We start from the raw sequence: 24,349 nt of genomic DNA, 5'->3' as shown, positions 1-24,349 counted from the left end.
ACATTTCAAAACTAGGGGAAGTCCTTGGAGCCCAAAAGAATCTGGTGATTTTAACCATACCGCGAACATAACTCAAACCATATTTTACTCCCAGCCGTTGTAAGCCTGGCTCGGGAGCACCAAAAACCCCGCAAGAGGGTTCACTGTTCGCGGTAAAAACATGAGATCCGACCACCCCTGCCGGAACTCCCCACCACCAATCACCAGATCCAAAACATAATAAACTTCAGAACAGAGGAGCCATATACCTATGGACCCCCCAAACCAATTTCCACCAACTCCAAGGACTCCCCCCAACCGCCACAACGAGAGGCCTTTGAAAACCTTAAAGGCCCGAGACCCCACCCGACCAAAAAGCTATGGCCTTCTCAATGCCCTCCTGTAACCCGAGAGCCCAAAAATCCATTCCTACAGCATTCAAATGCACGCCGTCCGCCAACCAATACTCCCCATTTCCAGATTCCAATTCAAAATGTCTGACCGCCACACCCCCATTCCTAACCACAAAGGCAGACACCGCCCTGTTCACCTTTATGCGGGCCTTATCAATTTTTTGCAAAGACCGCATGTGCTTCCACCGTTTCCGCGGCACGATTTCGGACCAGACGACAGTCAATCCCGGGTACAAAACCCACAAACGTAAACAGTCCTGTTTGATGTCTCTAACCAACTCCCGAAAAGGTCGGACCCCAAGATCGTTACCCCCCACGTGCAAAACCAAAATGTCGGGAGCTCTGTCCAGTCTCACACTGTTCTGGATTTCCCGCAACACGCGATTCCAGGCCATACCCCGAAAACCGAGCCACCGGATGACTGCGACGCTTCGATCAAATCCGAGTTGCCTGCCCTCCGTCCGAACGTCGGCTCGCAGAGCTCCCCAGTGCACGTACGAGTGTCCAAGAATCCACACCAATAAACCTTGGTGACCTGGAAAACAAACACAAACTTAACAACTGTCCCCTACTGCAGCAAAACGCTCCATAAAGCCTATAAAACCCCATCGACCACCCCCTGTGGCCGCACATAACTTCTAAAGCGGTTGGAGCGCCACCTACCGATCCTACGAATGGCGGAATCCTCCAATCCCCCAATTGCCGCTTCAGTTGCGGCACCTATCCGGAAGGAGTGAGGGGCGAAACAAGCCCCATCCAACCCCACCGAGGAAATCGCCTTTTTGAAAACCGCCGTGAACTGGTATCGAGACAAGCAGGAACCATCCTGGTGACATAACAATGCCCCATCCCGCTTAGGCTGCAGGCCCCAAAAGTTGCTAAGGCAAGAGACTGGACACATAACGGACCCCGCAACTGAGCCCACCACAATTCTGCTGCCCCGCCCCTCCTGATCCGACTTTGACCTTCGCAACCATAACTCCACCTGGCCCCCAGCCAACAATACGTCCCTGGCCAATAAACCCCCTGGCCCTTTTTTGTTTGGTGCCACCAACTCTCCTACTCTAAAGGCCCCAAAAAAGGCCAATGAAAAGGCCAGCCGAAATAAACAAAGCTCAAAAAACGAAGAACACAGTGATGACAATGCTTCGCCCAATTTTTCCAAAACGTTAAAAGACACCGGCCTCCTAGAATCTGTTCCTCTGGGCCGCCGCCTAAAACCTCTTACGGCCCTCTGCACCAAAAAGGACTTGGTGATATCGTCCTGATCCCACAATTTGCAACCAAAGGCCAGGGCCGCCATGACTCTTGACACTTTTGCGGGAGACCAACCCGCTGATGCCCCCCGGCTCAACCATGACAACAGGATCCCGATCTGATCCTGGTAGCTCCACCCACCAGATTCCGCTGCTAGCAAAAACTCCCACTCCCGCCAAGTTGCCTGATAAGCCTCCCAGGTTCTGGGAGCCAACGACGCCTTAATCAATGCCTGAGCGTCCCGGACACCGCTAGCCAAAGTTCTGGAGGGCACTCCAAACCGACCATCTCCGCCTCCGGGGCCAATGACCGAAAACGATCGAACTGCAAACGAGAAAGAGAGTCAGCGATGGAGTTATGAACTCCCGGCACATGCGACGCTGTGACATGCGCGTTCAAATTCAAACAAATTCAAACACAACAGCACCAAACGCCGTAACACGCAAACCACCGGCGGCGAAGATGCAGACAAACTATTAATCGCGCAAACCACCCCCATGTTATCGCAACGAAAACGAACACGCCTGTTCCGAAAATTATCTTGCCACAAGTGCACCGCTACCAAAATAGGGAAAATCTCCAGGAGAGCAATGTTACGAACTAAACCAGTAGAAATCCAACTCGCAGGCCACTTTGCCGCGCACCATTGCCCTTGGAAATATGCTCCAAAACCCGAACCTCCGGCTGCGTCAGTGAATAATTCCAACGACTCGTTGTCAATCACGCCCGCCATAAACAACGACCTACCATTATATGACTTCAGGAACTCACTCCACACTGCCAAATCCTCCTTGTGCTCAGCTAATAACCGCACAAAATGGTGAGGAGCCTTAACTCCCGCCGTAGCGCTAGCCAACCTCCTAGAAAAAACTCTCCCCATTGGCATGACTCGACAAGCGAAATTAAGCTTACCGAGCAGAGATTGCAGGTCTCGCAAAGGCACCTTACGCAGGCGACCAGTTCGCACAACGTCTTCCCGTAGGCCCGTCAATTTGTCCTCAGGCAAACGAAACTCCCACCGCACGGTATCGATGACTATGCCTAAGAAACACAAGCACGTACTCGGGCCTTCCGTCTTACCCGGTGCCAGCGGGACCCCGAACCGCGAAGCCACCCATTCAATCGCATTCAAAATCCTTGCACAGCAATCGGACCCCGCCGGGCCGATGCACAAAAAATCGTCTAGGTAGTGTAGGACCGCATCGCAACCAGACACGTCCCGTACCACCCATTCCAAAAAGGAACTAAACGCCTCGAACAGAGCACAAGACAGCGAACAACCCATGGGCAAACATCTGTCAACAAAAAATTTTTTTCTCCCCAAAACATCCAAGAAGTCTAACGCTAGACGGATGAACCGGCAACAATCGAAAAACGGCTTCTATGTCCGTCTTTGCCAACAGGGCACCTTTTCCGCATCTCTGCACCCAAGCTACCGCTTCATCAAACGATGCGTAAACCACCGAGCACAAATCAGGATCAATGCCGTCGTTCACCGACCTACCCTTAGGATACGACAGGTGCTGGATAAGGCGAAATTTTCCCGCTTCCTTCTTAGGGACCACCCCCAGAGGGGAAACAACTAAGTCCTCAAACGGAGCATGGTCAAAAGGGCCAGCCATGCGGCCCAAAGCCACCTCCTTACGTAACTTCTCTGAAACCACCTCAGAGTGTAACAAGGCTGAATGCAGATTTTTCCTAACAACGGGACCACAAAAGGAGGTGCTGGAATAACAAAACCTTCCGTAAAACCGGACAGTAACAGTGCCGCCTTTTCCTTATCCGGGTACCTACTTAGATAAGGGACCATCCTTTCCACCATCACCGGAGTCTCCCCCATGGGAATTACCTGGACCTGCTTTTGCCTTGCCCTTCTTAAAGCATTTTGCGGCTCCGTGGGAGGAACCACTGCAGTGGGAGCACAAATGTTTAAATCTACAATTGCTTCCAAATTTGCACTGTCCCTCATTAAATTGCCAGCAGACACCCAACTTCTGTCCTCCTGCCTGACCGGCGTTGCCTGAGGAGCTCCCTGCACCGGACTGAGATCCATGGCCGGACCCACCGGCTCCCCCTTGAAAGGGATGGCCGAACTTGTACTGCGCCATCACGCGCAACCAGAGACCAATATCTTTCTGGTCCCACCTAATAGCCGGCCGCACAGCTTTTTTCTGCCTAAACTGCTCATCGTATCTCAGCCACGCCTGACCGCCATACACCCTATGAGCCTCACTGATGGAATCCATGTAGCAAAATAGCCCCGAGCAATTCTCCGGAGCCTTCTCACCACTAACACTGGCCAAAATGGCAAAAGCTTGAAGCCAATTAGCAAAAGTCTGGGGAATCAAACGCCAACGCCGCTTTTCTTCCTCCTCCTTTTTTAAATCCTCCTTCTTCCCCTTGTCAATGTTAAATTTCTCCAAGGGGAGCAGTGAAAAAATTTCCACGTACTCATCCTTACTAATCTTTTCCCTGACCTCTTTCTTAAGATGCGCCCCCAACGGGCCCTCAAAACACACGTATACCTCGCCGTGCGCCCTATCATCTAAGTGGACCCTACACTCCTTCTCCTTCTCAGTCTGCACAGAAACCGAAACTGGCTCCGCAACCTCGGCCTGCGCTGCTGCCGCACTAACCGGACTCCGTGTTACACCAGACCAAGCACCCAAAAAACCCTGCGGAGCCACATCACGATCCAATCTAGCTAGCAGGTTCTGCACATTAACCAAAAGCTCCCGCACCCCTGCCGCTTCACCGCCGCCTGCTACCCCTGCCGCAGCTACGCCGCTAAGCGCTCCCTGACCACCACTAAACGCAGGCGCACTAGCATCATAAGAACAAGCACGAGACACAGACGCATACTCACCGGGCTGCAAGGGATCTGTGGTCCCTCCAGCCGGAGTGCTGGTATCCGGACGTCCACGAACGGCCCAATCCGCCACCGACCCGTCCAACGATGTGCCTTGGAGGTGTCCGTCAGACCCGCTGCTCCCGGACGCAGCTGGCCCGTGGGACACTGGATTCGGACTCCCCGCGATGGGGGGAGATGCCGCCTGGACCGGCGAGGGCACATCTTGCTGACCAGCGCCAGCCGCAGTACAGGCCGCCGTAAGAGGCTGTCCGCTCCAAGGCCCTGGAGCAGGGGGACCCCCCGCCACTGTAGTAGGGGCCGACCCAGCGCCGTCCTGCCTCGGGCCGCCCGCCCCGCTTCTATCCACCGCTCCTCTGGGCCCCGCTCTCACCGCCGAGGCAGACCGCGCGGCGGAACCGGCCTCCCGCTGCTCTAGGCCCCAAGCGCTGCCCGGCGCGTCTTGGCTCCGCCCCCACCGCACCACGAGGTGAGGGCCTAGCAACCGCCGCTGCGCCCCCCCTGGCAGTCGGATTCCTCCCAGGCCGGGGCCTACTCGCCGCTGCTCTTACCGGCGCCCGGCCTGGAGGGTCCCGGGAGGGGCTCCTACGCCTGCGGGGGGCGCTAGGCCCAGGATCCGGCGATAGGCGCTCGGGGGGCCGTGTCCGCCGAGCCCGCCGATCAAGATGGGGGACCGCCGGCGGGGATCCGCTGCCGCCGGCGCCGCCGTCCAGCAGGTGGGCCACCTGTGCCTCCAGCCATCCGGGAGGCCGAGAGGCTGCAGCCGCCCTCAGGCTCTGCAGCACAGCGTCCACACCTGACATGCTGCTGCTTTCAGTGCTGGTGAGCGGGAACTGACCGGCCCCCGCCCCCTGACACTTCCCTAACCCTCTCTTCAACTATCTCCCCCGCCCCCTATACTGTTAACCCTTTCAGCCCCACCCCCTCCTCTCCAACCCATTGTCATGCTGGCCTTCGCTTAGCCGTGGGGGGGAGGGAGCGGCTCGCTCCGGCCTGTCCTATATATAGAAGATGACATGCAGGTATATACTATATACAGGAGGAGATGACACACAGATATATACTATATACAGGGGAGATGACACACAGGTATATACTATATACAGGAGGAGATGACATACAGGTATATGCTATATATAGCAGATGACATGCAGGTATATACTATATACAGGAGGAGATGACACACAGATATATACTATATACAGGGGAGATGACACACAGGTATATACTATATACAGGAGGAGATGACATACAGGTATATACTATATATAGAAGGAGATGATATTCATGTATATACTATATATAGGGGAGATGACACGCAGCAGGTATATACTATATACAGGGGAGATGACATACAGGTATATACTATATACAGGAGATGACATACAGATGTATACTATATATAAGGGAGATGACAAACATGTATATACTGAGGTAATGAGGTGAAAATGAGAGGTGTGAGGTGAAAATGAAAAGGTGTGAGTGCAAAATGAGAGGAGTGAGGGAGAAAATGAGAGATGTGAGGGGGAAAATGAGAGGCGTGATGGGAAAATAAGAGAAGTGAGGTGCTATAACTAACCACAGATATTTACTATGCCCAGGCAACGCCGGGCTCTTCAGCTAGTAGATAAATACATTTGGTATCGCCGCTATAACACTAATTACTATAACTTAATAATCATGATATAACTCTATTTACTAAAAAATAAAAAGTTCTAGATCTTAGAAGGCGAAGAGTAAAATGAAAATGAAGAGGGGTCAAATGGATCTCCCATAAACCTGGAGCTGGCCCTGCGGTTATCCACACTATTGATGGAGGGTATTTGAGCTAAGTACATTTGTTTCATTTGTATTCTAATTCTAATAATTCACTGTTATAGCAGGCCTCAAAACTGTGTTTGTTGTCCATAGTAACCAATCAGAGCGCAGCTTTCATTTTTTTAAACAGCTCTGGTAAAATGAGATCTGCCCTGTGATTGGTTGCTGTGGACAAAAAACTCATTATGTCCTTCAGACATTTTTAATCTATCTGCCCCGTTGTCTTCCTGTCCGAAACACCTTCCAATCTATACGCAACAGCAACAAGTTGCCAATAACTTACATCTACGCAAATTAGATTTAATGTTGCCATATTATTCTTTTTCTTAATTTATTTTTAATATGGTTTCCCGAAAAAAAGACAATTCGTAATTCCCAGAGCAAATTAATTTTGACTGCTTCTGCAATAATTTATTGTGCGGTTTGCATTCAATTACACATTCGCAGTGAAAACACAAAGATAAAAAATAAAGGATTATTCCGATATCTCAGGAAAGCAATTCAGCTAATGGAAGCGCTGTGTGCCTTCTCCATAATACAGGACAGGATGGAGAAACTAGCTGGAAATTATATTCTGCTCAAAACAAGGTCTCCATGGATCTTGATTTGACAAAGCTTCGTCTGTCGATCTGCAACCAAAAAACGCATCACAAAATTATTTAAATATCATTTTCACATTGCGGGAGTAGTGGAGTCTGACATTATCTGCACTTGGTTCTTTGCTGAGTTTTTGGAGTTTTGACTATTAGGCCGGCATCACACTAGCGAGTTTTACGGACGTATGAGCGCATGAAATACGTCCGTAAAACACGCATTACACACGGCCCAATTATTCTCTATGCCCCAGCTCCTATCTGCCGTATTTTACTGATCAGTATTATATGGCTTTCTACGGCTGTAGAAAATCGCAGCATGCTGCGTTTGTCACCGTATTGCGCAAAAAAATCGCCAATGCAAGTCTATGGGGGCCCGAAAAATACGGATTACACACGGACCAGCAGTGTGACTAGCGAGAAATACGCAGCGGTGTTAGCGAGAAAAGCCGGCAATTCAGTGCGGTGTACAGTAAAATCACACTGACAGCTTACAATAGAATAGGTGGAATAAATGTGTACACATAGAATAGGTATATATATATATATATATATATATATATATGTCATTGAGACACACACACATATATATATATATATATATATATTAATATTTCATTCAGCGCTAGATAGCTTTAAAGCCGGTAATTCAATTACCGGCTTTTGCTCTCTCCTTCCTAAACCCAACATGATATGAGACATGGTTTACATACAGTAAACCATCTCATATCCCCCTTTTTTTTGCATGTTCCACACTACTAATGTTAGTAGTGTGTATGTGCAGAATTTGGCCGTTCTAGCTATTAAATTAAAGGGTTAAATGGCGGAAAAAATTGGCGTGGGCTCCCGCGCAATTTTCTCCGCCAGAGTAGTAAAGCCAGTGACTGAGGGCAGATATTAACCCCTTTCTGACCTTGGACGGGATAGTACGTCCAAGGTCAGATCCCCTGCTTTGATGCAGGGCTCCGCGGTGAGCCCGCACCAAAGCTGGGACATGTCAGCTGTTTTGAACAGTTCACATGTGCCCGTAATGGGCGCGGGCAGAATCGCGATCTGCCCGCACGTATTAACTAGTTAAATGCCGCTGTCAAACGCAGACAGCGGCATTTAACTACCGCTTCCGGCCGGGCGGCCGGAAATGACGTCATCGCCGACCCCCGTCACATGATCGGTGGTCGGCGATGCGTCTCCATTGTAACCATAGAGGTCCTTGAGACCTCTATGGTTACTGATCGCCGGTGGCTGTGAGCGCCACCCTGTGGTCGGCGCTCACAGCACACCTGCATTTCTGCTACATAGCAGCGATCAGCAGATAGCTGCTATGTAGCAGAGGCGATTGAGTTGTGCCTGCTTCTAGCCTCCCATGGAGGCTATTGAAGCATGGCAAAAGTAAAAAAAAAAAGTTGAAAAAAATGTTAAAAAAATAAAAAAAATATAAACGTTTAAATCACCCCCCTTTCGCCCCAATCAAAATAAATCAATAAAAAAAATCAAATCTACACATATTTGGTATCGCTGCACTCAGAATCGCCCGATCTATCAATTAAAAAAAATCATTAACTTGATCACTAAACAGCGTAGCGGGAAAAAAATTCGAAACACCAGAATTACCTTTTTTTTGGTCGCCGCGACATTGCATTAAAATGCAATAACGGGCGATCAAAAGAACATATCTGCACCGAAATGCTATCATTAAAAACGTCATCTCGGCACGCAAAAAATAAGCCCTCAACCGACCCCAGATCACGAAAAATGGAGACGCTACGAGTATCGGAAAATGGAGCAATTTTTTTTTTTTTTTTAGCAAAGTTTGGAATTTTTTTTCACCACTTAGATAAAAAATAGCCTAGTCATGTTAGGTGTCTACGAACTCGTACTGACCTGGAGAATCATAATGTCAAGTCAGTTTTAGCATTTAGTGAACCTAGCAAAGAAGCCAAACAAAAAACAAGTGTGGGACTGCACTTTTTTTGCAATTTCACCGCACTTGGAATTTTTTCCCGTTTTCTAGTACACGACATGCTAAAACCAATGATGTCGTTCAAAAGTACAACTCGTCCCGCAAAAAATAAGCCCTCACATGGCCAAATTGACGGAAAAATAAAAAGTTATGGCTCTTTGAAGGAGGGGAGTGAAAAACGAACACGGAAAAACGAAAAATCCCACGGTCATGAAGGGGCTAATAGCCTGGAGAGGGTCCACGGTTATTGGCCCCCCCGGCTAAAAACAGCTGCCCCCAGCCACCCCAGAAAAGGCACATCTGGAAGATGCGCCTATTCTGGCACTTGGCCACTCTCTTCCCATTCCCGTGTAGCGGTGGGATATGGGGTAATGAAGGGTTAATGCCACCTTGCTATTGTAAGGTGACATTAAGCCAGATTAATAATGGAGAGGCGTCAATTATGACACCTATCCATTATTAATCCAATTGTATGAAAGAGTTAAAAAAAAACAGACACACATTATTAAAAAGTATTTTAATAAAATAAACACACCGTTTGTTGTAATATTTTATTGTACGCTCAATCCACTGGCTGAAGACCCTCGCTCTGTAACAAATAAAAAATAATAAACCAACAATATACATACCTTCCGTTGATCTGTAACGTCCCACATTGTAAATCCATCTGAAGGGGTTAATTTTTTTTACAGCCAGGAGCTCTGCTATAATGCAGCTGTGCTCCTGGCTGTAAAACCCCAGTCAATGACCTGTAGTTACCGTCATTTGCGGTGAGGCGCCCTCTGCAGGTTGTCCTCATATGAACTCGAGCCTGGGAACTTTTCTGAATTTTTCCCACGCTCGAAGGACAGGGCGCCTCACCGCGAATGAAGGTAACTACAGGTCATTGACCTAGTTTCCATTCATTCGCTGGGGTTTTACAGCCAGGAGCATAGCTGCATTATAGCAGAGCTCCTGGCTGTAAAAAAAATTAACCCCTTCAGATGGATTTACAACGTGGGACGTTACAGATCCTCGGAAGGTATGGATATTGTTGGTTTATTATTTTTTCTTTGTCACAGAGCGAGGGTCTTCAGCCAGTGGATTGAGCGTACAATAAAATATTACAACAAACGGTGTGTTTATTTCATTAAAATACTTTTTAATAATGTGTGTGTGTTTTTTTAACTCTTTCATACAATTGGATTAATAATGGATAGGTGTCATAATTGACGCCTCTCCATTATTAATCTGGCTTAATGTCACCTTACAATAGCAAGGTGGCATTAACCCTTCATTACCCCATATCCCACCACTACACGGGAGTGGGAAGAGAGTGGCCAAGTGCCAGAATAGGCGCATCTTCCAGATGTGCCTTTTCTGGGGTGGCTGGGGGCAGATGTTTTTAGCCGGGGGGGGGGGGGCAATAACCGTGGACCCTCTCCAGGCTATTAACCCCTTTCTGACATCGGACGTACTATCCCGTCGAGGTGGGGTGGGTGTTGTGAATTTTGTGGCAGAGCTCCCTCCTGTGGTCACAAGTCGTACTTCGGCTGATTCTCTCTATGAGCTTCCGTTGGTGGAGGAGAGTGGTACTGCGGCTTCTGAGTTTCCTTCCTCAGGTGATGTGGTGAAGTCGCTAGGTGCTGCTCTATTTAACTCCACCTAGTGCTTTGATCCTGGCCTCCAGTCAATGTTCTAGTATTGGACTTGCTTCCTCCTGGATCGTTCCTGTGGCCTGCTGCTCTGCATAGCTAAGTTTCGCTTGTGTTATTTTTCTTTGCTGTTTTTTCTGTCCAGCTTGCATATTTGGTTTTTCTTGCTCGCTAGAAGCTCTGGGACGCAGAGGGTGTACCTCCGTGCCGTTAGTTGGTACGGAGGGTCTTTTTGCCCCCTTTGCGTGGTTGTTTGTAGGGTTTTGTGTTGACCGCAAAGTTACCTTTCCTATCCTCGCTCTGTTCAGAAAGTCGGGCCTCACTTTGCTAAATCTATTTCATCTCTACGTTTGTCTTTTCATCTTAACTCACAGTCATTATATGTGGGGGGCTGCCTTTTCCTTTGCGGTATTTCTCTGAGGCAAGGTAGGCTTATTTTCTATCTTCAGGCTAGCTAGTTTCTCAGGCTGTGCCAAGTTGCATAGGGAGCGTTAGGCGCAATCCACGGCTGCCTCTAGTGTGGTTGGAGAGGATTAGGGATTGCGGTCAGCAGAGTTCCCATGTCTCAGAGCTCGTTCTATGTTTTTGGGTTATTGTCAGATCACTGTATGTGCTCTGATTTCTATGTCCATTGTGGTACTGAATTACCTAATCACAACAGGTGGGCCCCTATGACCACCGACGGGATAGTACATCCAGCGCGATCGGTGGCGCTCACGGGGGGAGCGCGGCCGATCGCGGCCGGGTGTCAGCTGCATATTGCAGCTGACATCCGGCACTATGATCGCGATGTGCCGGCGGTGCAGGGAAGCATCGCGCAGGGAGGGGGTTCCCTGCGGGCTTCCCTGAGCCCCCCGCAGCAACGCGATGTGATCGCGTTGCTGCGAGGGTCTTACCTCCCTCCCTGCCTGCTCCAGACCCGGATCCAAGATGGCCACAGATCCGGGTCCTGCAGGGAGGGAGGTGGCTTCACAGAGCCTGCTCAGAGCAGGCACTGTGAAGCCTGCAGTGCTGCAAGTCAGATCGGTGATCTGACAGAGTGCTGTGCAAACTGTCAGATCACCGATCTGTGATGTGCCCCCCTGGGACAAAGTAAAAAAGTTTAAAAAAAAATTCCAAATGTGTAAAAAAAAATAAAAAAAAATATTCCTAAATAATGGAAAAAAAATATTATTCCCATAAATACATTTCTTTATCTAAAAAAAAAACCAAAACAATAAAAGTGCATATATTTAGTATTGCTGCGTCCGTAACGGCCCGACCTATAAAACTGGCCCACTAGTTAACCCCTTCAGTAAACACCGTAAGAAAAAAAAAAAACGAGGCAAAAAACAACGCTTTATTATCATACCGCCGCACAAAAAGTGGATTAACGCGCGATCAAAAAGACAGATGTAAATAACCATGGTACCGCTGAAAACGTCATCTTGTCCCGCAAAAAACGAGCCACCATACAGCATCATCAGCAAAAAAATAAAAAAGTTATAGTCCTGAGAATTAAGCGATGCAAAAATAATTATTTTTTCTATAAAATAGTTTTTATCGTATAAAAGCGCCAAAACATAAAAAAATGATATACAGGTCCTTCTCAAAAAATTAGCATATAGTGTTAAATTTCATTATTTACCATAATGTAATGATTACAATTAAACTTTCATATATTATAGATTCATTATCCACCAACTGAAATTTGTCAGGTCTTTTATTGTTTTAATGCTGATGATTTTGGCATACAACTCCTGATAACCCAAAAAACCTGTCTCAATAAATTAGCATATTTCACCCATCCAATCAAATAAAAGTGTTTTTTAATAACAAACAAAAAAACCAACAAATAATAATGTTCAGTTATGCACTCAATACTTGGTCGGGAATCCTTTGGCAGAAATGACTGCTTCAATGCGGCGTGGCATGGAGGCAATCAGCCTGTGACACTGCTGAGATGTTATGGAGGCCCAGGATGCTTCAATAGCGGCCTTAAGCTCATCCAGAGTGTTGGGTCTTGCGTCTCTCAACTTTCTCTTCACAATATCCCACAGATTCTCTATGGGGTTCAGGTCAGGAGAGTTGGCAGGCCAATTGAGCACAGTAATACCATGGTCAGTAAACCATTTACCAGTGGTTTTGGCACTGTGAGCAGGTGCCAGGTCGTGCTGAAAAATGAAATCTTCATCTCCATAAAGAATTTCAGCCGATGGAAGCATGAAGTGCTCCAAAATCTCCTGATAGCTAGCTGCATTGACCCTGCCCTTGATGAAACACAGTGGACCAACACCAGCAGCTGACATGGCACCCCACACCATCACTGACTGTGGGTACTTGACACTGGACTTCAGGCATTTTGGCATTTCCTTCTCCCCAGTCTTCCTCCAGACTCTGTAGAAGGAGGGTTTTGGCGTGCACTCAGCCTGGATGAAGCGAGGTGCCGGTGTAATGGACCAAAGGCCCCTATATAATGAAATTTAGATTCACCGCACTCTCTAAGGATAATGATGAAAAAGGTTGTGCCAATTTATTAAAGTATAATGGGAGCGTAACAGAATATTGCAGTATATGCGATTAACAACGTTTCGGCTCCACCAGAGCCTTTGTCACGTATTCGCTGTGGAAAAAAGAAATATGCAACACAGAAATAAAATAAATAACATAAATAAAATAAATAAAATAACAAAACAGTACATAATAATACATTGTAAATGCGATTGGTTGTCCTAAACGTCAAGGATAAGGAGGGAGGTGCCCACCAACACAAACGTATAAGGACGTCCATAGAAAAGCTGACCAGGGAATCAAATGTCTGGGTAAGTTGTGTATCCTGTGGGTAGGGATGATACAATCAGTGCCAGCATAGAAGGATACAGACATAATTGGAGAGAGGCAGTGCGTTGCAACACACCACATAAGAGAAACATCATAAAAGGTCAAGTCAATCCCACAATAGCATAAATGATTACCTTATTTCAGGCACAAGATAGTGTACAGATGGGGGAAATTAGGAGAATCCCAGTGGTGAGCTGCAGGGAACAGTGATATAGAATTAGATGGTATAAGGTAAAGACATAGCGCTCCTAGGAACTGATAAAATACCTTGGATACTGCACTCAGTACTCTAAATGAGGCTCCCTTCGGATATTGTGGACCTGATAGAGGCAAACAGTATGTATGTAATATACCTGTAGATGTCTAATATGCGCCTAGAGAAACTGAAACCTGTTGTACGATGTTTACCTGTAATATCGGCATTAAGAGCGGCGCTCCCGCGCTGTGCTCAGTAGCAGCGTGTGTCAGGTCTGTGGCAGGGACGGCGTGTGTTAGTTAAGACACCGCCGAACCGGAAGTGAGTAGCGCAAACCGGAAGTGACGTAACGCTATTGTGTGGAGCCTCAGTGTGCATATGCAGCTGCTGTTGTGGCAACCTTGTAACTAGGTGCCGCTCGTAGCTCAGGTTAGGAGGCTGTATGGTGCAGTTACAAGCAGTATAGGCATGTATAGAGACCCGGAGGTTAAGAAATAGTAATGTAAAGCTCGGTATCTAACACCACTGGGGGAAAAAAAGAAATTAAGGACTGACTATTATATGTAAAAATTGCTACTACATACTAAATACTCCAGGGGAACAAAAGGCAAAACAGAATACAATGGGGTCGGGGGTGGGGTTGGGGGCGGGGGGCGGGCTGAGGTGACTCACCTATACTAGATTTAGTGGATGCTGTGCAGTCATATGTTAACGGGTCTGAAAAGAAAGGAAGGTAAAATAATTAGAGAATATAACAAGGCTCATATTAACCAATCGATCTCCCTATTGAGCCCTTTGGGGGCCAATGTGTCAAGTTTATAAATCCAATGGGTTTCACGTGCTTTGAGAAGTTTAACATGATCGCCCCCTCTTCTGGGGCGAGGGACATGCTCAATCACTTGGAATTTGAGCTGTGCTACAGTATGTCTGGATTTGGAGAAATGCTCTGGTAGTGGTAACCAGTTCTTTTCGCACCTAATGGTAGATTTATGGCTAGCAATTCTGTCCCTGATGTGTTGTGTGGTTTCTCCGATGTATAGGAGGCCACATGGACATTTGATTAGATACACGACAAAATTGGAGTCACATGTATGGAATCCGCGTACTGGATAGGATTTTCCTGTTCTTGGGTGGGTTATGGTGTCAGATTTAATGACATTCGAGCAGGACGCACAATTTAAACAAGGAAAGGTGCCATTTCGTCGGGTGCCTAGTAATCTCTGTGTGGCAGTGGGTCGCTTACCACCAACGTCAGCTCTTACGAGTTTGTCCTTGATGTTGGATGGTCTTTTGTTGCACATTAGGACTGGTTCCTTGAACGGAGAAATGGTCGGGTATGATTTGGTTAGAAGGGGCCAGTGTCTCCTGATAATAGATTGAACTTTGGGTACCAACGGATGGAACACATGTACAAACGGAACCCTTTCTCGTGTAGTACTAGGGGGCCGAGGTGATGGAGGTGAAAGGATACGTGCTTTCTCCTTTGTAAGAAGTTTAGAAGGGTAACCTCGTGTTAGAAATTTGGAGGTCATGGTATCCAATCTATCATTGAGTGTTATGGGATCAGAGACAATGCGAGCTACCCTATTAAGCTGAGACCGTGGCAGGCTATCCTTTAATGAGCGTGGATGGCAGCTAGTATACTGTAAAAAACTATTGCAGTCAGTTGGTTTGCAATAAACATCAGTGGAGAGATTTCCATTGATATCCTTGATGACTTTGGTGTCCAGAAAGGGTACTGAGTTGGCATTATAGTGGATAGTGAACTGGAGTTCTGGGAGAATCGAGTTAAGGTACAAATGAAAGGATTGTAATGTATCTGAAGTACCTGTCCAGATAAGAAAAATATCATCAATGTAGCGATGATAGCATAAAACATGTTGTATGTACAATCCGTTAGTGAACACATGTATTTTTTCAAAATGGTTCATAAACGCGTTAGCGTAGGCTGGCGCAACGTTCGAACCCATTGCGGTCCCGCACTTCTGGATGTAGAAGGTATCCTCAAATAGGAAGTAGTTGTCATATAATACTAGTGTGAGTAGGTCTAAACAGAATTGGATCCCCTCCTCTGATATCGAAGATTGACCTAATAGGTCTTTAGTAGCCTCAATGCCTTTCGTATGCTGGATTGATGTATAGAGACTATTAACATCTAGTGTAACAAGGATACTCTCAGGTGGCACTTTGTTAAGTCGTTTGATAATATTAAGAAAGTGACCGGTGTCTAGGAGAAAGGATTCCTTTCTCCTAGACACCGGTCACTTTCTTAATCCTAATGTGCAACAAAAGACCATCCAACATCAAGGACAAACTCGTAAGAGCTGACGTTGGTGGTAAGCGACCCACTGCCACACAGAGATTACTAGGCACCCGACGAAATGGCACCTTTCCTTGTTTAAATTGTGCGTCCTGCTCGAATGTCATTAAATCTGACACCATAACCCACCCAAGAACAGGAAAATCCTATCCAGTACGCGGATTCCATACATGTGACTCCAATTTTGTCGTGTATCTAATCAAATGTCCATGTGGCCTCCTATACATCGGAGAAACCACACAACACATCAGGGACAGAATTGCTAGCCATAAATCTACCATTAGGTGCGAAAAGAACTGGTTACCACTACCAAAGCATTTCTCCAAATCCAGACATACTGTAGCACAGCTCAAATTCCAAGTGATTGAGCATGTCCCTCGCCCCAGAAGAGGGGGCGATCATGTTAAACTTCTCAAAGCACGTGAAACCCATTGGATTTATAAACTTGACACATTGGCCCCCAAAGGGCTCAATAGGGAGATCGATTGGTTAATATGAGCCTTGTTATATTCTCTAATTATTTTACCTTCCTTTCTTTTCAGACCCGTTAACATATGACTGCACAGCATCCACTAAATCTAGTATAGGTGAGTCACCTCAGCCCGCCCCCCGCCCCCAACCCCACCCCCGACCCCATTGTATTCTGTTTTGCCTTTTGTTCCCCTGGAGTATTTAGTATGTAGTAGCAATTTTTACATATAATAGTCAGTCCTTAATTTCTTTTTTTCCCCCAGTGGTGTTAGATACCGAGCTTTACATTACTATTTCTTAACCTCCGGGTCTCTATACATGCCTATACTGCTTGTAACTGCACCATACAGCCTCCTAACCTGAGCTACGAGCGGCACCTAGTTACAAGGTTGCCACAACAGCAGCTGCATATGCACACTGAGGCTCCACACAATAGCGTTACGTCACTTCCGGTTTGCGCTACTCACTTCCGGTTCGGCGGTGTCTTAACTAACACACGCCGTCCCTGCCACAGACCTGACACACGCTGCTACTGAGCACAGCGCGGGAGCGCCGCTCTTAATGCCGATATTACAGGTAAACATCGTACAACAGGTTTCAGTTTCTCTAGGCGCATATTAGACATCTACAGGTATATTACATACATACTGTTTGCCTCTATCAGGTCCACAATATCCGAAGGGAGCCTCATTTAGAGTACTGAGTGCAGTATCCAAGGTATTTTATCAGTTCCTAGGAGCGCTATGTCTTTACCTTATACCATCTAATTCTATATCACTGTTCCCTGCAGCTCACCACTGGGATTCTCCTAATTTCCCCCATCTGTACACTATCTTGTGCCTGAAATAAGGTAATCATTTATGCTATTGTGGGATTGACTTGACCTTTTATGATGTTTCTCTTATGTGGTGTGTTGCAACGCACTGCCTCTCTCCAATTATGTCTGTATCCTTCTATGCTGGCACTGATTGTATCATCCCTACCCACAGGATACACAACTTACCCAGACATTTGATTCCCTGGTCAGCTTTTCTATGGACGTCCTTATACGTTTGTGTTGGTGGGCACCTCCCTCCTTATCCTTGACGTTTAGGACAACCAATCGCATTTACAATGTATTATTATGTACTGTTTTGTTATTTTATTTATTTTATTTATGTTATTTATTTTATTTCTGTGTTGCATATTTCTTTTTTCCACAGCGAATACGTGACAAAGGCTCTGGTGGAGCCGAAACGTTGTTAATCGCATATACTGCAATATTCTGTTACGCTCCCATTATACTTTAATAAATTGGCACAACCTTTTTCATCATTATCCTTAGAGAGTGCGGTGAATCTAAATTTCATCATTCCTCCAGACTCTGGCACCTTGATTTCCGAATGACATGCAAAATTTGCTTTCATCAGAAAAAAGTACTTGGGACCACTTAGCAACAGTCCAGTGCTGCTTCTCTGTAGCCCAGGTCAGGCGCCTCTGCCGCTGTTTATGGTTCAAAAGTGGCTTTACCTGGGGAATGCGGCACCTGTAGCCCATTTCCTGCACATGCCTGTGCACGGTGGCTCTGGATGTTTCCACACCAGACTCAGTCCACTGCTTCCTCAGGTTCCCCAAGGTCTGGAATCGGTCCTTCTCCACAATCTTCCTCAGGGTCCGGTCTCCTCTTCTCGTTGTACAGCGTTTTCTGCCACATTGTTTCCTTCCAACAGACTTACCATTGAGGTGCCTTGATACAGCACTCTGGGAACAGCCTATTTGTTGAGAAATTTCTTTCTGGGTCTTACCCTCTTGCTTGAGGGTGTCAATGATGGCCTTCTTGACATCTGTCAGGTCGCTAGTCTTACCCATGATGGGGGTTTTGAGTAATGAACCAGGCAGGGAGTTTATAAAAGCCTCAGGTATCTTTTGCATGTGTTTAGAGTTAATTAGTTGATTCAGAAGATTAGGGTAATAGGTCGTTTAGAGAACCTTTTCTTGATATGCTAATTTATTGAGACAGGTTTTTTGGGTTATCAGGAGTTGTATGCCAAAGTCATCAGTATTAAAACAATAAAAGACCTGACAAATTTCAGTTGGTGGATAATGAATCTATAATATATGAAAGTTTAATTGTAATCATTACATTATGGTAAATAATGAAATTTCACACTATATGCTAATTTTTTGAGAAGGACCTGTAAATTAGGTGTCGCTGTAATCGTACTGACCCAAAGAATAAAACTGCTTTTTCAATTTTACCAAACGCGGAACGGTATAAACGCCTCCCCCAAAAGAAATTCATGAATAGTTGGTTTTTGGTCATTCTGCCTCACAAAAGTCGGAATAAAAAGCGATCAAAAAATGCCCAAAATTTTACCAATAAAAACGTCAACTCGTCCCGCAAATAACAAGACCTCACATGACTCTGTGGACCAAAATATGGAAAAATTATAGCTCTCAAAATGTGGTAACGCAAAAAATATTTTTTGCAATTAAAAGCGTCTTTCAGTGTGTGACGGCTGCCAATCATAAAAATCCGCTAAAAAACCCACTATAAAAGTAAATCAAACCCCCCTTCATCACCCCCTTAGTTAGGGAAAAAGTAAAAAAATGTATTTATTTCCATTTTCCCATTAGGGCTAGGGTTAGGGCTAGGGTTAGGGTTAGGGCTAGGGTTAGGGCTAGGGTTAGGGCTAGGGTTAGGGTTAGGGTTAGGGATAGGGTTAGGGCTAGGGTTAGGGTTGAGGTTAGGGCTACAGTTTGGGTTGGGGCTAAAGTTAGGGTTAGGGTTGGGGCTAAAGTTACAGTTAGGGTTTAGATTACATTTACAGTTGGGAATAGGGTTGGGATTAGGGTTAGGGGTGTGTCAGAGTTAGAGGTGTGGTTAGGGTTACTGATGGGATTAGGGTTAGGGGTGTGTTTGGATTAGGGTTTCAGTTATAATTGGGGGGTTTCCACTGTTTAGGCACATCAGGGGCTCACCAAACGCGAGCACATCAGGGGCTCACCAAACGCGACATGGCGTCCGATCTCAATTCCAGCCAATTCTGCGTTGAAAAAGTAAAACAGTGCTTCTTCCCTTCCGAGCTCTGCCGTGTGCCCAAACAGGGGTTTACCACAACATATATCAGCGTACTCAGGACAAATAGGACAACAACTTTTGGGGTCCAATTTCTTCTGTTACCCTTGGGAAAATACAAAACTGGGGGCTAAAAAATAATTTTTGTGGGAAAATTTTTTTTTTTTATTTTCACGGCTCTGCGTTTTAAACTGCAGTGAAACACTTGGGGGTTCAAAGTTCTCACAACACATCTAGATAAGTTCCCTGGGGGGTCTAGTTTCCGATATGGGGTCACTTGTGGGGGGTTTCTACTGTTTAGGTACATTAGGGGTTCTGCAAACGCAATGTGACGCCTGCAGACCATTCCATCTAAGTCTGCATTCCAAATGGCACTCCTTCCCTTCCGAGCCCTCTCATGCGCCCAAACGGTGGTTGCCCCCAACATATGGGGTATCAGCGTACTCAGGACAAATTGGACAACAACTTTTGATGTCGAATTTCTCCTCTTACCCTCGGGAAAATACAAAACTGGGGGCTAAAAAATAATTTTGGGGGGAAATATTTTTTTTTTAATTTTCACGGCTCTGCGTTACAAACTGTAGTGAAACACTTTGGGGTTCAAAGCTCTCACAACACATCTAGATGAGATCCTTAGGGGGTCTAGTTTCCAAAATGGTGTCACTTGTGGGAGGTTTCTACTGTTTAGGTACATTAGGGGCTCTGCAAATGCAATGTGACACGTGCAGACCATTCCATCTAAGTCTGCATTCCAAATGGAGCTCCTTCCCTTCCGAGCCCTCCCATGTGCCCAAACAGTGGTTCCCCCCCACATATGGGGTATCAGCGCACTCAGGACAAATTGGACAACAAATTTTGGGGTCCAATTCCTCCTGTTACCCTCTGGAAAATACAAAACTGGGGGCTAAAAAATAATTTTTGTGGGAAAAAATTTTTTGTTTTATTTTTACGGCTCTCCATTATAAACTTCTGTGAAGCCCTTGGTGGGTCAAAGCGCTCACCACTCACCTAGGTAAGTTCCTTAGGGGGTCTACTTTCCAAAATGGTGTCACTTGTGGGGGGTTTCTACTGTTTAGGTACATTAGGGGCTCTGCAAACGCAATGTGACACCTGCAGACCATTCCATCTAAGTCTGCATTCAAATGGCACTCCTTCCCTTCCGAGCCCTCCCATGCACCCAAACAGTGGTTCCCCCCACATATGGTGTATCATCGCACTCAGGACAAATTGGGCAACAAATTTTGGGGTCAATTTCTCCTGTTACCCTCGGGAAAATACAAAACTGGGGGCTAAAAAAATAATTTTTGTGGGAAAAAATTTTTGTTTTATTTTTACGGCTCTGCATTATAAACTTCTGTGAAGCACTTGGTGGGTCAAAGTGCTCACCACACCTCTATATAAGTTCCTTAGGGGGTCTACTTTCCAAAATGGTGTCACTTATGGGGGGTTTCAATGTTTAGGCACATCAGTGGCTCTCCAAACGCAACATGGCATCCCATCTCAATTCCTGTCAATTTTGCATTGAAAAGTCAAACGGCGCTCCTTCCCTTCCGAGCTCTCCTATCCGCCCAAAGAGTGGTTTACCCCCACATATGGGGTATCAGCATACTCAGGACAAATTGTACAACAACTTTTGCGGTCCAATTTCTTCTCTTACCCTTGGGAAAATAAAAAATTGGGGGCGAAAAGATAATTTTTGTGAAAAAATATGATTTTTTATTTTTATGGTTCTACATTATAAACTTCTGTGAAGCACTTGGTGGGTCAAAGTGCTCACCACACCTCTAGATAAGTTCCTTAGGGGGTCAAATTTCCAAAATGGTGTCACTTGTGGGGGGTTTCAATGTTTAGGCACATCAGGGGCTCTCCAAACGAAACATGGCGTCCCATCTCAATTCCAGTCAATTTTGCATTGAAAAGTCAAATGGCGCTCCTTCGCTTCCGAGCTCTGCCATGCGCCCAAACAGTGGTTTACCCCCACATATGGGGTATTGGCGTACTCAGGACAAATTGTACAACAATGTTTGGGGTCCATTTTCTCCTGTTACCCTTGGTAAAATAAAACAAATTGGAGCTGAATTAAATTTTTTGTGAAAAAAAGTTAAATGTTCATTTTTATTTAAACATTCAAAAAATTCCTGTGAAGCACCAGAAGGGTTAATAAACTTCTTGAATATGGTTTTGAGCACCTTGAGGGGTGTAGTTTTTAGAATGGTGTCACACTTGGGTATTTTCTATCATATAGACCCCTCAAAATGACTTCAAATGAGATGTGGTCCCTAAAAAAAAATGGTGTTGTAGAAATGAGAAATTGCTCGTCAACTTTTCACCCTTATAACTCCCTAACAAAAAAAATTTTGGTTCCAAAATTGTGCTGATGTAAAGTAGACATGTGGGAAATGTTACTTATTAAGTATTTTGTGTGACATATCTCTGTGATTTAATTGCATAAAAATTCAAAGTTGGAAAATTGCAAAATTTTCATAATTTTCGCCAAATTTCCGTTTTTTTCACAAATAAACACTGGTACTATCAAAGAATTTTTACCATTGTCATGAAGTACAATATGTCACGAGAAAACAATGTCAGAATCACTGGGATCCGTTGAAGCGTTCCAGAGTTATAATCTCATAAAGGGACAGTGGTCAGAATTGTAAAAATTGGCCCGGTCATTAACGTGCAAACCACCCTTGGGGGTAAAGGGGTTAATATCTGCCCTCAGTCACTGGCTGTACCACTCTGGCGGAGAAAATTGCGCGGGAGCCCACGTCAATTTTTTTCGCCATTTAACCCTTTAATTTAATAGCTAGAACAGCCAAATTTTGCACATACACACTACTAACATTAGTAGTGTGGAACATGCAAAAAAAGGGGGATATGAGATGGTTTACTGTATGTAAACCATGTCTCATATCATATCGGGTTTAGGAGGGAGATAGCAAAAGCCGGCAATTGAATTACCGGCTTTTAAGCTATCTCGCGCTGGATGAAATTTTAATATATATATATATATATATATATATATATATATATACAGTTAGGGCCAGAAATATTTGGATAGTGACACAAGTTTTGTTATTTTAGCTGTTTACAAAAACATGTTCAGAAATACAATTATATATATAATATGGGCTGAAAGTGCACACTCCCAGCTGCAATATGATAGTTTCCACATCCAAATCGGAGAAAGGGTTTAGGAATCATAGCTCTGTAATGCATAGCGTCCTCTTTTTCAAGGGACCAAAAGTAATTGGACAATGGACTCTAAGGGCTGCAATTAACTCTGAAGGCGTCTCCCTCGTTAACCTGTAATCAATGAAGTAGTTAAAAGGTCAGGGGTGGATTCCAGGTGTGTGGTTTTGCATTTGGAAGCTGTTGCTGTGAGCAGACAACATGCAGTCAAAGGAACTCTCAATTGAGGTGAAGCAGAACATCCTGAGGCTGAAAAAAAAGAAAAAATCCATCAGAGAGATAGCAGACATGCTTGGAGTAGCAAAATCAACAGTTGGGTACATTCTGAGAAAAAAGGAATTGACTGGTGAGCTTGGGAACTCAAAAAGGCCTGGGCGTCCACGGATGACAACAGTGGTGGATGATCGCCGCATACTTAGTTTGGTGAAGAAGAACCCGTTCACAACATCAACTGAAGTCCAGAACACTCTCAGTGAAGTACCGTATTTTTCGCTTTGTAAGACGCTCCGGATTATAAGACGCACCCCAAATTTTGAGGAGAAAAATAGGAAAAAACTATTTTTTAATAAATTGGTGGGGCGTCTTATAATCCATGCGTCTTATTACTTACCAGGGGTTGTGGTTGTGGTGGATCAGGGTCCCAGGCTCGTTGCCGGAGGCAGGAGTGGAGCATTGCTGCAGGCTGGGATGAGGGGGTCTGCAGGGGGCTCCTGTGCTGCAGGGGGGCTCCTGTGCTGCAGCCTGGGATGAGGGGTCTGCAGGGGGCTCCTTTGCTGCAGGCTGGGATGAGGGGTCTGCAGGGGGCTCCTGTGCTGTAGGGCTGTCTCCGGTGCTGCGGGGGGCTCTGGCGACATTTTGTGAAAGGCCAGAGCCCCCGGCAGTTCATCCATGCGTTCCTGTATTACTGACTCCGGGAAAATGGCCGCCGGAATCTCGACAGATGAGATCTCAGCGCTGAAATCTCATCTCCCGAGATTCCGGCGGCCATTTTCCCGGAGTCAGTCATACTGGAACTAACTCCGGGAAAATGGCCGCCGGAATCTCGAGAGATGAGATCTCAGCCGTGAAATCTCATCTCCCGAGATTCCGGCGGCCATTTTCCCGGAATTAGTCATACTGGAACGCATGGAAGAACTGCCGGGGGGCTCTGGTCTTTCACAAAATGTCGCCAGAGCCCCCCGCAGCACCGGAGCCTTCAGCATCACCCGGGGCAGCAGCGGACAACCCCGGCAGTGGCGGCGGACGACAGCGGCGGCAGGCGGTAGCGGCGGCGGACACCCCCTCCTCCCAGCCTGTAATGGTAAGCGGTATATCCGCTTTGTTAGACGCACCCACATTTCCCCCCCAAATTTGGGGGAAATAAAGTGCGTCTTACAAAGCGGAAAATACGGTAGGTGTATCTGTCTCTAAGTCAACAGTAAAGAGAAGACTCCATGACAGTAAATACAAAGGGTTCACATCTAGATGCAAACCATTCATCAATACCAAAAATAGACAGGCCAGAGTTAAATTTGCAGAAAAACACCTCAAGAAGCCAGCTCAGTTCTGGAAAAGTATTCTATGGACAGATGAGACAAAGATCAACCTGTACCAGAATGATGGGAAGAAAAAAGTTTGGAGAAGAAAGGGAACGGCACATGATCCAAGGCACACCACATCCTCTGTAAAACATGGTGGAGGCAACGTGATGGCATGGGCATGCATGGCTTTCAATGGCACTGGGTCACTTGTGTTTATTGATGACATAAGAGCAGACAAGAGTAGCCGGA

At 46.0% G+C, this 24,349-nt stretch overlaps 2 long non-coding RNA genes across 4 annotated transcripts; one reads left to right on the top strand and one right to left on the bottom strand.

The window, feature by feature from the left end:
- Positions 1–13,217: 13,217 nt before the first annotated feature.
- LOC138657984 (uncharacterized) lies at positions 13,218–13,991 on the bottom strand. 2 transcript variants are annotated; one of them, XR_011317287.1, is made up of 4 exons: positions 13,752–13,991; positions 13,611–13,663; positions 13,478–13,537; positions 13,218–13,338 (listed from the first exon to the last, which is right to left on the bottom strand). It is a non-coding gene; the product is annotated as an uncharacterized lncRNA (long non-coding RNA). The 2 variants fall into 2 exon arrangements; XR_011317286.1 differs by having other exon boundaries at positions 13,611–13,991.
- A 2,675-nt stretch (positions 13,992–16,666) lies between these two features.
- On the top strand, positions 16,667–17,440 carry LOC138657983 (uncharacterized). Of its 2 annotated transcripts, XR_011317285.1 has the most exons (4): positions 16,667–16,906; positions 16,995–17,047; positions 17,121–17,180; positions 17,320–17,440. It is a non-coding gene; the product is annotated as an uncharacterized lncRNA (long non-coding RNA). The 2 variants fall into 2 exon arrangements; XR_011317284.1 differs by having other exon boundaries at positions 16,667–17,047.
- The last annotated feature ends 6,909 nt before the right edge of the window (positions 17,441–24,349 follow it).

Source organism: Ranitomeya imitator, chromosome 1 (assembly GCF_032444005.1).
Source record: "Ranitomeya imitator isolate aRanImi1 chromosome 1, aRanImi1.pri, whole genome shotgun sequence".
Lineage (NCBI taxonomy): Eukaryota > Metazoa > Chordata > Amphibia > Anura > Dendrobatidae > Ranitomeya > Ranitomeya imitator.
This window is presented reverse-complemented; position numbering and strand designations above follow the sequence as displayed.